Here is a 14,314-nt window from a genome sequence, read left to right as displayed (position 1 = left end):
CTGGCACGGTGAGTGTGGGGACAGAGCCCCAGAGAGCAGTTTCCAGGCTCTTGGCCTCATGTGGAAAGGTGCTGGCTCAGGTAGTAAATGGCCATCAACTGTGATTGGATGGCCATCAGCTGTGGTTAGTTGGCCATCAGCTGTAACCAGTGAGCCATTGGCCACTAATATAACTGCTGTGGCTATGCTAGCAGCAAAATGGGGGCTAGCAAGCGTGGATTGCAGTTAGCATGGCGGATTGCAGCTAGCGAAGGGAGTTAGTCAGTTGGCAGAAAATCGGACAGCAGGTCGCACGTCATGTGAATCCAGCCTCCAGTGAGACCATAGTGGTGTGACTCCCCTACCTATGGCGCCGTGGGTGTTCCTTTTTGGCCTCACCATATCCTGTGTTCTTGTGTGGGGAGTGGGAGCTGAGACCCCGTGTGATACCCTGCATGACAGTGAGCAAGAGTCTGACCAGGTAGGAATGGAGTCTGACTCTGGGCAGGCGGACGTGTGACCCCCCACACACACACACAGTGTATGGTGTCCGGTGGCCACTGTTCTCAGGAGTTGGACCCTCAAGGAGGGGTGGGAGGACATGGATGGCTCTCCAGCCAGCGTGGAGAGGGCCCTCGAGGCTCTGGCTGAGCAGTTGCCGGAGGAGGAGGCTACAGCCGGCCGCATAGGCTGGATATTCCTCATGGCCTTGAGTCTCAATACGGAAAATGAGCTTAATGAAATGGCCCAGGTGCCAGACCAGGTGTCCCAGTTGGAAGCGCTGGAAGCCCGGGTCTGCCTGTTGGAAGAGGGGCCCCACAGTAGAGACTCTGAGGCAGAGGCGGAGGAAGTGAGTGGAGACAATGTAGCTCCCAAACCCCAAGCCTGGCCAATCTTGAAGCAAAGGGTAAAAACGTGAGCAACCTTTGGGCCCTGGGGGCGTTGCTGCAGGCAACTCAGCTGTGACCAAGTTCACAACCTATACCCCTTACACTTCCACTGAGTTGCAGGAGCTGGGGAGGCGGTACAGACAGTGCCCTGGAGAGCCAGTCTCGGCTTGGCTGCTACGTTTATGGGATGAGGGAGCAGACAACATTCTCTGCTCCCCAGGCGAGATGGAAAAGCTAGCCTTCATGACAGTGCATCCATCCCTGCAACAAAGGTTACAGAACTGCCATGGGTTGGCCCAACACGAGGGCAACCACTCTCTAATGGAGTGGCTCACGGCTGCAGTACACACAGTATGGGGACAAGCTGTTGAGCTGCCAGACACTGTGAGTCAATGGCAGTCATATACGGAACTTAACTCAAATCATCCGCGAAATGGGTATGAGACATGCTATTTTCAACCCTAAATTGCAGGGGCCGGATGACGAGCTTTTTACAGCCAGCATGAGAGATCTGGTTTTGAATACTGCACCTACGAGTGCTTTTGGATTCTTGGTTGCCATTCTTACACCCTATGTGGGGCGACGGATCCATGCAGTTACAACTCCCATGGCCACCCTGGGGGATGTTGAAAGCCGGAGGTGAAGGAAGTTAAGATAGGAGGTCCGTGCAGTTGAGACCTGGAAGCCCAAATCAAAAGTAAAGGGGCGAGGTCGCAGGCCTCAGAGAGTAACACGTGCATAGATGTGGCGTGATGTCGTGGCAGAAGGGATTGATCGGAAGAAAATAGACCAACAAGCCAATGCACTCCTGCTGGAACTTTGGAAACAGTTGCATCCGGAACAGTAATTCCGGAGAAGCCTAAAGGAGAAGTCTGGGAAAGCGCGACCTGTGTCCCTCGAGGACTTCATGCAGCCGCTTGAGGCCGACTCCTTTCAGCTTGATTAGGGGTGGGGCCAAGGTACCCGGTCAGCGGGGATGAGCAGGGACCTGAGGCCCCATGTGAAACTGTCCATACATTGGTCCCCTTCTAATGTTCAGAGGGTTTTGGCCCTAGTTGACACTGGCGCAGGCTGCAGTCTTGTTTATGGGGAACCCAGAACTGTTCCCTGGACCAGCAATCTGCATTGATGGCTACGGGGGAAAGACTATGACTGTGAAAGCCATTTACTTACCACTGGGTATAGGAAGGCTTCCCCCTCGTACCTACAAGGTTTGTGTCTCCCCCATTCAAGGGTATATTCTAGGGGTGGACGTGGTACGTGACCTCAGCTTACAAACGTCGGTAGGAGAGTTCCATTTCTGGATCCGGGTGGTAAAAGCTGTCATGCGCAGGCATGCTCACCACCCTCCTCAAGTTGCACAGCCCTGGCGCGTGGTTACAGTGCAACAGTACCACCTGCCAGGAGGGCAGGAGGAGATTGGTCGTAAAATATTGGAATTGGAGAAGGCACATATTGTGAGGCCAACGCACAGTCCCTTTAACTCCCCAGTATGGCCTGTCAAGATGCCAGATGGGACCTGGCGAATGACTGTGGACTATAGGGAGTTAAATAAGGTGACACCACCCTTGCACGCTGCAGTGCCTTCAATTCATGATTTGATGGATCGTCTGACTGTCCGCCTGGGAACATATCACTATGTAGTGGACTTGGCCAATGCTTTTTCTCCATTGACATTGTACCCGAGTATCAAGAGCAGTTTGCTTTTACTTGGGACGGGCGGCAGTGGACTTTTCAAGTCCTTCCGCAAGGATACTTGCACAGCCCCACTATCTACCATGGGCTCGTGGCCCAGGATTTGGCACAGTGGGATCACCCGTCCTCTGTGGCCTTGTTTCATTATGTCGATGATATTCTGTTAACATCAGATTCTCTTTCTGATTTAGAGCAAGCAGCTCCCTCTCTTCTCCGCCACTTGAAGTCACGCGGCTGGGTGGTGAATGAGGAAAAAGTCCAAGGCCCTGGCTTTTCTGTCAAGTTTTTGGGTGTTGTGTGGCCAGGTGTCTGTAGGCTAATATGGCACAAGGACCCTCACGGAAGACGCTTGTCGCATAGATTGTGAGGCGAGACCCTGTGGGGACAGAGCCCGAGAGAATAGTTTCCAGGCTGTCGGCCTCACATGGAAAGTTGCTGGCTCGGGTAGTACATGGCCGTCAGCTGTGGCTAGTTGGCCATCAGCTGTAACCCTTGAGCCATTGGCCACTAAAATAATTGCCACGGCTGCGCTGGGAAGTGGAGTCAAGGAGAGTCATCGGTTGGTTGGCAGAAAAGCTGACAGCAGGTCGCACGTAGTGTGAATCCAGCCTCCAGTGAGACTATAGTGGTATGACTCCCCTACCTATGGCTCCGTGGGTGTTCCTTTTTGGCCTAGCCACATCCTGCGTTCTTATGTGGGGAGTGGGAGCTGAGACCCCGCAGGCCACCCTGCGTGACAATACTCTTAGGTATATAACTGAGAAAAAATCATGCAAAACGTGCACTGGAAATATGCATACAAATGTTCATAAATGCACTATTTACAACACAAAAAAACCTGGAAAAAATCCAAATGTCCATTGTTAGAATAAAGTGGTAGACTCGCACAATGGAATAGTAAACAACAGTTGAATAAAGAAATTACGGTTACCTACAACAATTTGGAGTCATTGTTTCTGAGCCTCTTTTTTGCCCTCTTAAATGTACACAATAATACACCTACCTTAGCTTTTTCTGAGGATTAAGCAGATTTTTACTGCATATAAAAATCCTTTGCAAGTTATAACTAATAAGTGTTATTTTCCTCCTATATTCTCTATTACTTCTCCAATCAAACAAGAATAATCTAGAAACATCATAGTGAAGAACAGGAAAACCATATAATCTGGAGGATACAAATTTGGAGTTACATTGCAGAGGTTCAAACCTCTAATCCAGCAATTATTTTCTGTATGGACTCAGGTAAATTAATTAACCTCTCTAAACCTCAGTTTTCTCTTATATGAAGTGGAGACAAAATTAGTACCTACTAAAGAGAGCTTCATTGAGGTAATTCAAGTGTTTATTTAGCACACTGCCTGATACACCGTAAGTGTTCACATCGTTAATAATTATTATACTAATAGGGGTCTCTTTTACATTTGTCAAATGGACAGAGTTGCTTTCCCTTATCTTTACTAAACTTTCACTCTTCCAACACATGCAGACCACGTGTGCAAACATATATTTTCTTTGCTTCTGCCTGTGCTTCAGCTGCTCATACTAGATTAGGATTGAGGGTAATAAGCACAATAACAGGCATGGAGTTCCTGCCTTGGACACCAGGACAGAAACAGGCACAATTCTGTTAAGACTATCGCATCCTTAAATATAAAGTTCTTCTCAGAAAAATTTTGCCCAGAATTTCTATTAAGAGCAAGGTTCATTTGCATTTTATTATTTAAAAGACCGGCAAATGGGGAAAGGCAACCATTTTCACAATCTAAACAGAGTAATAAAACGTGTGGCAATAATTCTTTAAATGTAACACAACCTAATTGGAGTAAAAATAATGAAACTACAGCATTGAGACCTAACATTTTGAAGGACATGTTTTACATTTGTTGAATTTGTTAAGCCAGGCCTGGGCAGGTCATAATGGAAGAAGCTGGGACGTGAAACTAGACCCGCCACCAAAGAGGACGGCCCAGCTGCAGGTGCTGGAAAATGTCCAGTCTGGCAGGCAAAAAAAAAAGGGCTGAAGAACATGGCAGTACATAAGAGTTGATAATGCACCCAGGAAATTGGCATCAGGAGGCAAACATGAAATAGCAAAAGTTCACTCAATGTGAAAGCACAGCCTGGTGCCAAGGAATCCAGAAGCAAAAAGTGTCCTCAAATTTAAGCAGACAATGTCAGATATCCTAATCTGTGATAGCAGAGCCTAGTTGCTAAGAGAGAGGGGGACTGGCAAGTGTGAGGTCGGGTCCTGTGTGTTCTTACAGGACCTGGGCAAACCTGGCAAATCCCTACAACAGGAGCTCAATCCTGGGTAATGAGATGAAAATCCAGATACAAGAACTGCAGCACAACGTAGATAGATACTAAATCCAAGGAACAAGAGACATATACGCACACGAGTCTAGAAATTATGGCATAAACCACAGGCTGACTAGAAGCCAAACTAACCTGTTGCGGAAGAACAAAAGTATTGGGTTAGAGTTCCTTAAATGCCTCCTCTCCCAGGTCAAGTCTGACCACAGAGAGCTGGGAAGGCTCAGTGAACAAGCTGCGGACATGGTGAGAAGAAGGCAGTAGAAACTGGAGAATAGGAAGGACTTGACATAACAAGATCAGGAAAACCAGGCCTGCAGTTCTGAAATTACCATCAACATAATTATCCTGAAACTTTCAAAACAATAAGTAGCAGCACTCTTATTTAAACCAAATCCCAGTACAACAACCACAATGATAATTAGGAAAGTCCATGTGAGTTTTGTTTTAATGAACTTGACCTATAGTAAAAAGAAAGTCTTGTTTTTTCTTCCCTATCCACAGAAAATTAAAAAAGCAGCTCTTTCCCTGTCATCCCCTCCTTTTCATTACTATGTGAATTTAACCTATGAGAATGAATTGCCTTTTGAATTTCTTTTCATCTCTGAGACACAAAGGCTTCTTTTTGTCCTTGTCCTCCCTCTGAAAAACAATAAAGATATTTTGCAGTTCTTTGCCAGGCTGAGAGCAACAGCTCCTAACAGGACCTTAAAGCACTGAACTCTGATAATCAAAATGCAGTATAAAAGTTGTTTATGTATTTAGCAAACCACTATGATCTACTACCTGCCACAAAATGCCACACATACACAAATGACTGTCACACCCATGGCCCAATTCATTTAAAAGAAGAATCACCACAAAGCCATCCTCAAGGATCTCCTCTTTTGGGTGTGAACATTCATGAGATAGATAAAAAGTAGTTTCATAAGCCAAACATGCCCCGTTTCTGCTGTGGCGGCCTACCCCTTACAAGTGGGATGGCCACTGGCAGCTTAGATCACTAGACTCTGCAGACACAACCAATCAACAACTGGTAAGCGTCCTCACAGTGGATGCCAGCATGTCCTAATGAGCAAGCGATCTTTAGCTAAATAGGTATTCATGAGCAACTGCTCCTGGAATGCTCCAAAGCCTGATAATTAACAGCTGTGTGCTACAATTAATTTTTATTTATGCCTTAGATATTCAGGCAAGATATTATTTCTTGTGTATGACAGATTCATACTTCATGCTGAGTCTTAAAGCAGCAGCAGTAAGAAAACAACATCAATTTTGTTTTTGTTTCTATTTTCTTCTTAATTCAACTGGTCTGTAATTTGTCTCAAAACACTGTGCTGCCTTGTATTTGGCAAGCAAATTCCAGAGCCCATGCAAAGGACCATGAGGGGCAGGGGGGGCGGGGAAGAAGGCAAAGGCATCCAAGGCTTTCCCCAGGCATTCACAAATCCTTAGAGGGTGCCAGAAGGGACAATCTAAGTTAAGGCAAAGACACTGCGGGCTCAGCAGTCTTAATTCACCTCTGTGGTCCCTGTGGCCTCTGTGGGTATGTTATTTCAGCAATTGTCAATTGAATGTCCACTATGCATATGGTACTGTTCAAAGGTTTGCAAAGTGAAGAAATTAGATAGTGTTTTTCCAGGTTCTTTCCAGCTTTATTATTTTACAAGTTAGTAAATCTAGAAAATACTCAGACTGGGACCTCATATTACACAAAGAATAAGAAATCATAATATAAAGTGCCATTAATAAACACCAAATATAAGAGGGAGTGTTGTAAAACCAGAGAGGAGAGAGTGCATTGAATACCAGGTTGAAGACTTATGGCAAACTCCAGCATGCATCAGGGTTTCTTAAAACGCATCAATGGGCCCTGAAATTGACATTTCTCACAACTTTCCAGGTAGTGGGGATGCTGCTGATTCAAGAACCACATCTTGAGACCCAATGCTCCATGGGAAGCCATCAAAGTTTACTGCACAGGAGTAAATCATGATGGAAGCGGTGTGTTTGGAAAAGTTAATCTAGAGATAGTGGGTAGGATCAACTAGAAGGAGGTCAACAGATTTATAACAGGCCCCAGGGAGGGAAGTGGTCCAGGCCAGAGGACTTAGATTTCAAAGAACTGGCTTGACTAACACAGAATTGACTCGAGTAGCAAATTGGGTATTTAGTGACTTTATTTAGCTCAGAAGGATTCCTGATACACAGACTGGAACCTTGAATAAGAATAATTCAGCAAAGCTGTTACCAAATGTCTCCAAGGATAAAGAATCCCTTGGAAACCACAGCTAACCTTAATATGGAGCTGTCCAGATCTGAGAGGTACAAGAGCCACCATCCACATTTCTCTCAAGTGTCTCACAGTACTTGAAATTCCCACCATTTGAGTCACTACTTTGAGTTAAGGTGCTGACTCCCTAAAGATTGTTTGGTGTGTATTATCCTGAACCTCAATTAGAAACTCTTGCTCCTTTGTCACCACCAAAGGACAAAAGTGGTTTTTCTCTTGAAACTCCAGCTTGAGGAACTCAGCTCTCCTTACTATGCTCTTTCATAATGAGTAATCTGGGTCTGCACACATTTCAGCTAGTAATTTAAGACATAAGAAGCTCTGTAGCTTTACTACATGGAGAGGAATTTTGAAACAGAAGTTATATATGCATGTCAGCAAACTGCAGGTACGTGATTACTGAGTTGTTTTTTCTAGCTTGTCTTCAAAGGATCTGCCCTGCTTTATTGTTTCAGGGCAGCCAGCCAAGGCCTCTTAGCACCCACCTCTTTTCTCAGCTTCCCCAAGCCAAACGTCCCAACAGATTTAGCTACTGGACTCCCATCTGCCCTGCCCTGCACCTCAAAACAAAGGTCATCCCTAAACTTCATCATAAGGTTATAGAGTTTAAACCCAGTCATACGGGGAATCTACCTGGTCACACTGAGCTGCTTATTCCCAAGACCTGGTCCCTCCTCGCTTTGGCATTCACAGTGTATGCCAAAGTCCCTGTCTCTATTTCTTGTGGATGTGGGGCCTATTGACTCTGATATTTGTCACTCTGTCAACCCAGGCCCTGTCGCGACCCTTTTTCAAACATTTCAGAGTGAATTTATAGCTATCTGTAATCCACCCAATCCCTTCCCCCCACCTCCTCAAAAAAGGAACAAGCGAAAGAGCTTTAATAATGGTCTTTGCTATTCATTGTCCAAAGTACAAAGCTTCCATAGCTCAGTCACCCTGTGGAGCAGATTCCTGCCGGATTCCCCAGCCATCCTCTCCCTGCTCCTCTCCAATTTGCCTGTATCATGGTAGTCTACTCAGTTCCCCTCTGCCCAGGGCACTTAGGGTTTCTCTGTCCTTTATCCAGTCACCCTTCTCCTGGGCAAGGAAGAGAGCTCTACTCTGTATCCTAGTCAGCTGCTTAGGGGCTTGCTACTGCCTTGTCCTGCTGGCACTTACTAAGTGTCAGGCCTTAGGCCAGACGCCAAGGATACAAAGATGAATTACAAACAAGTAAATAAACATCGTTCCATTTATCCTAAAGCTTTCAGGCTGGGATTCAGGTACTGCTGCTCTGCCTTCCTAAATTTAGATAAAAAACCACAAAATTAATGTGGAAGTGAGAATCCTAATACTGTTTGGAAATAGGCCAGAGTTTTTGTTTTTCGTTTTTTTGTGTGTGTTTTTAATAGTCAATGTATACCTCAATTTGTACGAAGTCTGCTTGAAAACTGCTTAAAAGGAAGAAAACAGGATATACACCTGTTCCAGTTTGTTTGATGGCCCAGACAGAAAAGCGTTTCTAAAGATTTTGTCACAGTGTAATACAATCTCCCTTGGTTGTTGCCCCAGGTGCCTTCCCTTCATTGAAATCTATCATTAAAAGAGGCTCCTACACGTCAGATGAAATGAAATGGGAAGAATACAAGAAAGTCCTTTTCCTACCTTCCAAAGTTGACACTAGTAAAAAACGTTTTCATGAAATTTTGTTTCTAATACAAACATCAACTTTTTACCTAGCAGCAAAGTTCCTTTTTTCACTTTTTTGCTAATGTGTTTCTGATTATAAAAGTAATACATGCTTATTGTAGAAAATTTTAGAAAATACCGGGAAGTATAAAGAGAAGAAATCATCTGTAACCTTACTGATGAGAAATAATCACTTTTAATATTTTGTTTTCTTTCCTTCCAGTTTTGTTTTTCTACTTACTCTCACCATTAGACAAAAAACATGTCCTTGTAGACTTAAATATTTGAAAACATCAGCAAGGTTAAGTCTACATACTTTTAATGAGGTAATTTCTCCCATTCATGTAAGCCCCAATATTTTGTGAAAGAGAGCTCCCTACTTCTCATTTACTCTAAAGTTTACCTTGAAATCACACCAAAGGAAAAAGGAAAAAAGGAAAAGAAATTACTGATAATAAAATCTCTTTAGTTAATTGAGGAATAGGGCACTCCTGCAAACTGCACTTCCCTCCATGAAGAATTCCAGTCACCTTGAAAAAAGTGAGGCTGGTGTCCAATTCTCTCTTCAGACCTACAATAAGGTATTTAAGATTTCACAGTAGAGTCCAATCTCCTGGCTATAGATCCTCATCCTGGAAGCATACAAGGTATTAAAAAAGGAAAAAAAAGTGAAGTTCAGAATTCCAGTTTGCAAATTTGAAGTAACCTGGCTTGACAACAATCTATATTTTAAAAAAAGGAATTCAGGGATTTTTATTAATTGACATGAGCTTGACATGAGCCAATGTGTGGTATGTTTTCTATAAAAGCAACAGAAAAAAAAAAAAAACTTAAAAACCTAATAATGTTCATTTTATATGGTGTTTTCAGGCGATAAACCATTTTCTTCTCTGTTTGTTAATTTAAAAATATATCTTAATTTTTTAAATAACCAGTATTTTTATCATAGCTTCATAGCTAGTTGATTTGGTTTTAAAAGGAGCACATAATCTTTCCAAACACTTCCTACTATATTTTATCCTCTGAACAGCCCTAGGAGGTGACTGAGTAGGCAGAGGAATACTGCTGCTGCCAGTTTCAGAGAACAACGTCTTTTAGAGTGTGGAAATGTTCAAGGACTTATCCAAGAGCACACAGGAAATCAAAAGACATGGAGTTAGAAACTTTTCTTTTAAGTACACCATTCTTTTCAGACAATCTATTTGGAGAATTTTTTATAGCAATATGGTTTGTCTATCTTTTGTCCCATTCAAAAATGTATAGCATTCTATACAATTCTGTCATATAACACATTTTAAGAGGAAACTTGGTTGTCTCACGTTGGTCCCAGAGGAGGGTAACAAGATTGTGAGAACTATAGAAACTATCTTGTATGGTCAATAATGGATAAAGGAACTTCGTATATTTAGCTTGCAAAGAGAAGATCAAGAGGAGATACGAGACCTCTTCTAATGTTTCAAAAGATGGTCAAATGCGCGAGTGAGCAGACTTGGTTCATGTTGCTCCAAATATAAGGCAGGAACAATGGACAGAACTTCAGAAGAAACATATTCCTACACAGTTAAGAGATTTGTCTTTTGAACCAATGGAACTGTTCCACTGGAGGAAACTGCTCTCTCTAAAAGACGGTGAACTCCTCTGCACTGGACACATTGAAGGAAAAGCTGTCAGGGATGCTGTGATGACTTTTTTGGTTCCGGTATCTTTCGTCTACTTTCCTTTTGTTTTTCTTGGTTCACTAATGCAAAGTACAACATACAGAATGTGAGAGAAAAGAAACTGTTATGGGCCAAGTGCTTCCAAACTGTTTTTCCCCAACGATAAGAATCTCCTGGGTTGGCTGGTGGCCCCTGCAGAATCAGAAGCTGCAGAGAGGGTTCAGAGGAGGAGCCTGGGAAACTGTTGGTTTTACAAGTGCCCCAGGTGATTTTTGTCATCATGGAAGTTTGAGAAACGCTTTTCAAAACATTTGTGCATTTAATTCTCACAGCAATCCTGGAGGGCAGATGAGAAACTAAAGTCGAGTTATTTAGCAGTGAGCCCAGATACACGCTGTGAAGTGGCAAGGTACGGATTTGCACTCAGGGAGTTTGACCTGGACTCTGAGGTCTTTCTTACCCTCCATGAGATTCTGAAAGAAATACATGAAGGTAGTGGGTAACTTGAACATGGGTTTTATTAGATGTGCTTTTTTTGTTTGTTTTTTAAAATAAGTCATGAGTCGTTGGCATGCACGGTAAAATTGGAGGAATGCAATTGGAATTATTCTGATTTAGTGTGATACTATGTTGAAGTTCACTTTTTTGACATTCATGAATAATTGGGAAAAGGGTGTCCTAACAAAATAAATAATTTCAACATCATTACAAAGAGAACAACATTTTTATGCACTAAGTAGAAGCAATTTACATGCATACAATTAATGTGCTAATTTCAGTGATCTTTAGCTATTCATTAAAAGAGGTTTGGCAGGTCCTATACTTGGCAACACATTGTTAGTCATTTCCTGCTATTACTTTATGTACTCAAAAGTAATCAACCATCTATAATTTAAGACTTTTCACTAATTAAATAGCCCTGTCTCTCATTATGTCCAAATTAGAGAGGTTAGTATGTGGATAAATATGTTTGTATTTGGTACATTATTCAGAGATAATACAGATTTCTCTGTATGTGGCAACAAAGACCAGTAATGTGGTTGACAGTCTTTAACACAGAACAGAGGGGAATGTTAGAATGCCAAGAAAGACCTTTTCACTTAAAAATCTGAGCAGCAGAGGAAAAGTATTCTCTTTGAGATGAGCTTATGTTCAGCCTTGTAAACCCACTGAAGTCTGGATTTGTTGACTTTCAGGGAATAATACAAGGATCATTTGTTTTTTCAGGCCTTTGCCTGAGAGATGAAATGGAATGAGGGTTCAGGGAGAAAAGGAGTTAAAGGTTGTGTTTGCAGGACTGTGTTTGCTGACATTGATCAATGGGTAATTTTGTGATTGTAGGTTTATTCACATGGACGGTTCAAAAAACAGATCAATAATAAAGCAATGGTGAAGATGCCGAAGAAAAGGTGATTAATGAAAAATATGGTGGAGGTGCAATCTGCCATGTTGTATAAAAGCTCCTTCATTCAGCACCCTATAAATAAAAATATGCATCAGATGGAAAGAGAACCTTTCCTTGGAATGTCTTTAGAGCCAGGCAGAATCTCATCAGAGCCCATGCTTCAAAGAGCAGTTCCTCATGTCCACAGAAGCAAGTTTAAATTCTCTTGTGTAAAGTCTCTGTAAGCAGTTCCACTCTTGCATTATTCATGATTCTGACATCTTATAACATGAGCAGTGTTCTAATAGTGATTTCCAATTTTATTTCCTGTGTTATGTTTTAACGATGCTATTTAGTTTGCATTTAACTTTGCCTACATAATATCTCATTGCATTTCCTTGTATAGCATTTAATTATGGTAGCAGTACTATAACCTAGTAATATATAGAAAAGAATTTAGTGTAGCCTTTAAAGAATTTGTTGCTTTTAAAGCCAGTGCTTTGTTCCATCATTTTCATTGTGTCAATTTAATATGTAATGATGAGTGTTGGGCATCCCAGCTCCTTAGACCAGGGAACTGATAATAACTGATAATGAGCTGTGCTAACAGTGAATACCAAAATCTAAAACAACCAAACATAACAGTGGGTTGTATGTCTTTCTTAGGGTGAGAACAAGTTCCTAAATATATAACCTCAGGAAGGGTTAACCTAGGTAAACTTGTGAAGAAGATGAAAACTTCACTCTTCCCAGTTTGGTGTCCGCCTTTTCATCCTCTTTTTGTGGAATCCCAGGCTTTTCACCTTATTGAACTTTGCCTTTATAAAAGGATTTGACAACAGTCTTCAGCACCTAGATTATATCAAGTCAGGGAATATCCTCTCCACATTTCCAGTGTATCTAAGTCTTATTTATTAGTTTGGAATGTCAGTCCATATTTCAATTATTTCATCAGGTAGTAGATAAGTCATGGGTGGTATCTGAGTACCAAACGTGAAACCAGTTTTCTTTCCAGATCTCATTTTCTAATAGTCCAGAGAGGATATATCTACACTGTAAACTTAAATGTTTTCAATTAACCTCTTAATTTGGTCCATGAGTTAGTCACAGAGTTCAGAAATACAATGATTCTTTTACAACTTTTATGAGACAATTTAAGCCTCTTTTTTGATAATCAAATGACTACCAAATATGCTCCTCTCCATAAATAGTGATACTTCTAAGAAAATTATGTTTATGTGTAATATGTGCTATGTATGTGTCGTGCAGGATGGCCTGCGGGGCCTCTGGTCCTACTCCCCACATAAGAACGCAGGATATGGCTAGGCCAAAAAGGAACACCCACAGAGTCATAGATAGGGGAGTCATACCACTATATTCTCTCCCTGCCTGGCGAGACACACACAGTAGTAGCCACACGATCCGCAGTCCGCCATTCACTTCTCTGCCTGCCAACCAACCAACCAACCAACCAATCAACGCAGCCCCACAGTTACATCAGAAGCCAATTGGCTAACCAGTTACAGCTGATGGCCAACCAATCACAGTTGATGGTCATTCACTACCTGAGCCAGCACCTCCCCACAGGAGAGCCTGGAAACTGCTTTCTGGGACTCTGTCCCCTCAGTATGTAATATACTGTATGAAAAGCAACTATTATATGCCAGTCGCTTTACATACATGATGTCATTCAAGAACTCTGCATACACTTGTATCCTGCACAAAGGTGTGCAGACGAGCAGGCAGAAGTTAGGGCTGAAATCCAGCTCAGGTTTTCCTTGCCAAATTTAGGAAGACACATGGACACTGTTAGCTCCAAGAAATTAATGTTTTTTTTACTAACTCGTCCTCCCAAAGGGGCACCTTTTTCTAATTCATATAAAAACACTAGTGTTTTTGTGCTAGTGTTAGCCAAATTTCATTTCATACTCAGAACAACTCCATGAGGAATGTATGCTTATAGATGAAGAATACAAGAGTCAGAGAGGTTAAATAACTTATTTCAAGCCACACAATTACTAAGACATATCAGAAGTTGACATGAGACCTTTAAATACCATTCCTCCTCCCAGAAAAGGGAAAGTGGGGGGGGGGGACTCACATATTTCCTTTATCTATTTCTGCTTAGCTCAATTGTTCGAAGCACTGTGCTAATGAAACTATAAAGCCAGCAGATTTAGTTAAAGGCAGTGAACTCTACTTCATGCTAAATCATGGCGGCACTCTTTCTAGATGCATGCTGCTTTGGAACACAAAGCAAGGCAACGAGGGAGGGTAGTGTAGTTCACTGATGCTCAAACTTTAGTGGGCTTCAGCATCACTTAGGAAGGTCATTAAACAAGATTGCCAGACCGTCACCCACAGGGTTTCTGATTCAGTAGGTCTGGGACTGAACTGAGAATGGGCATGTGTCACAAGTTTCCAGGTGACG

Source organism: Rhinolophus sinicus, linkage group LG01 (assembly GCF_036562045.2).
Source record: "Rhinolophus sinicus isolate RSC01 linkage group LG01, ASM3656204v1, whole genome shotgun sequence".
Classification (NCBI taxonomy): Eukaryota; Metazoa; Chordata; class Mammalia; order Chiroptera; family Rhinolophidae; genus Rhinolophus; species Rhinolophus sinicus.
Note: the sequence above shows the minus strand (reverse complement) of the source record.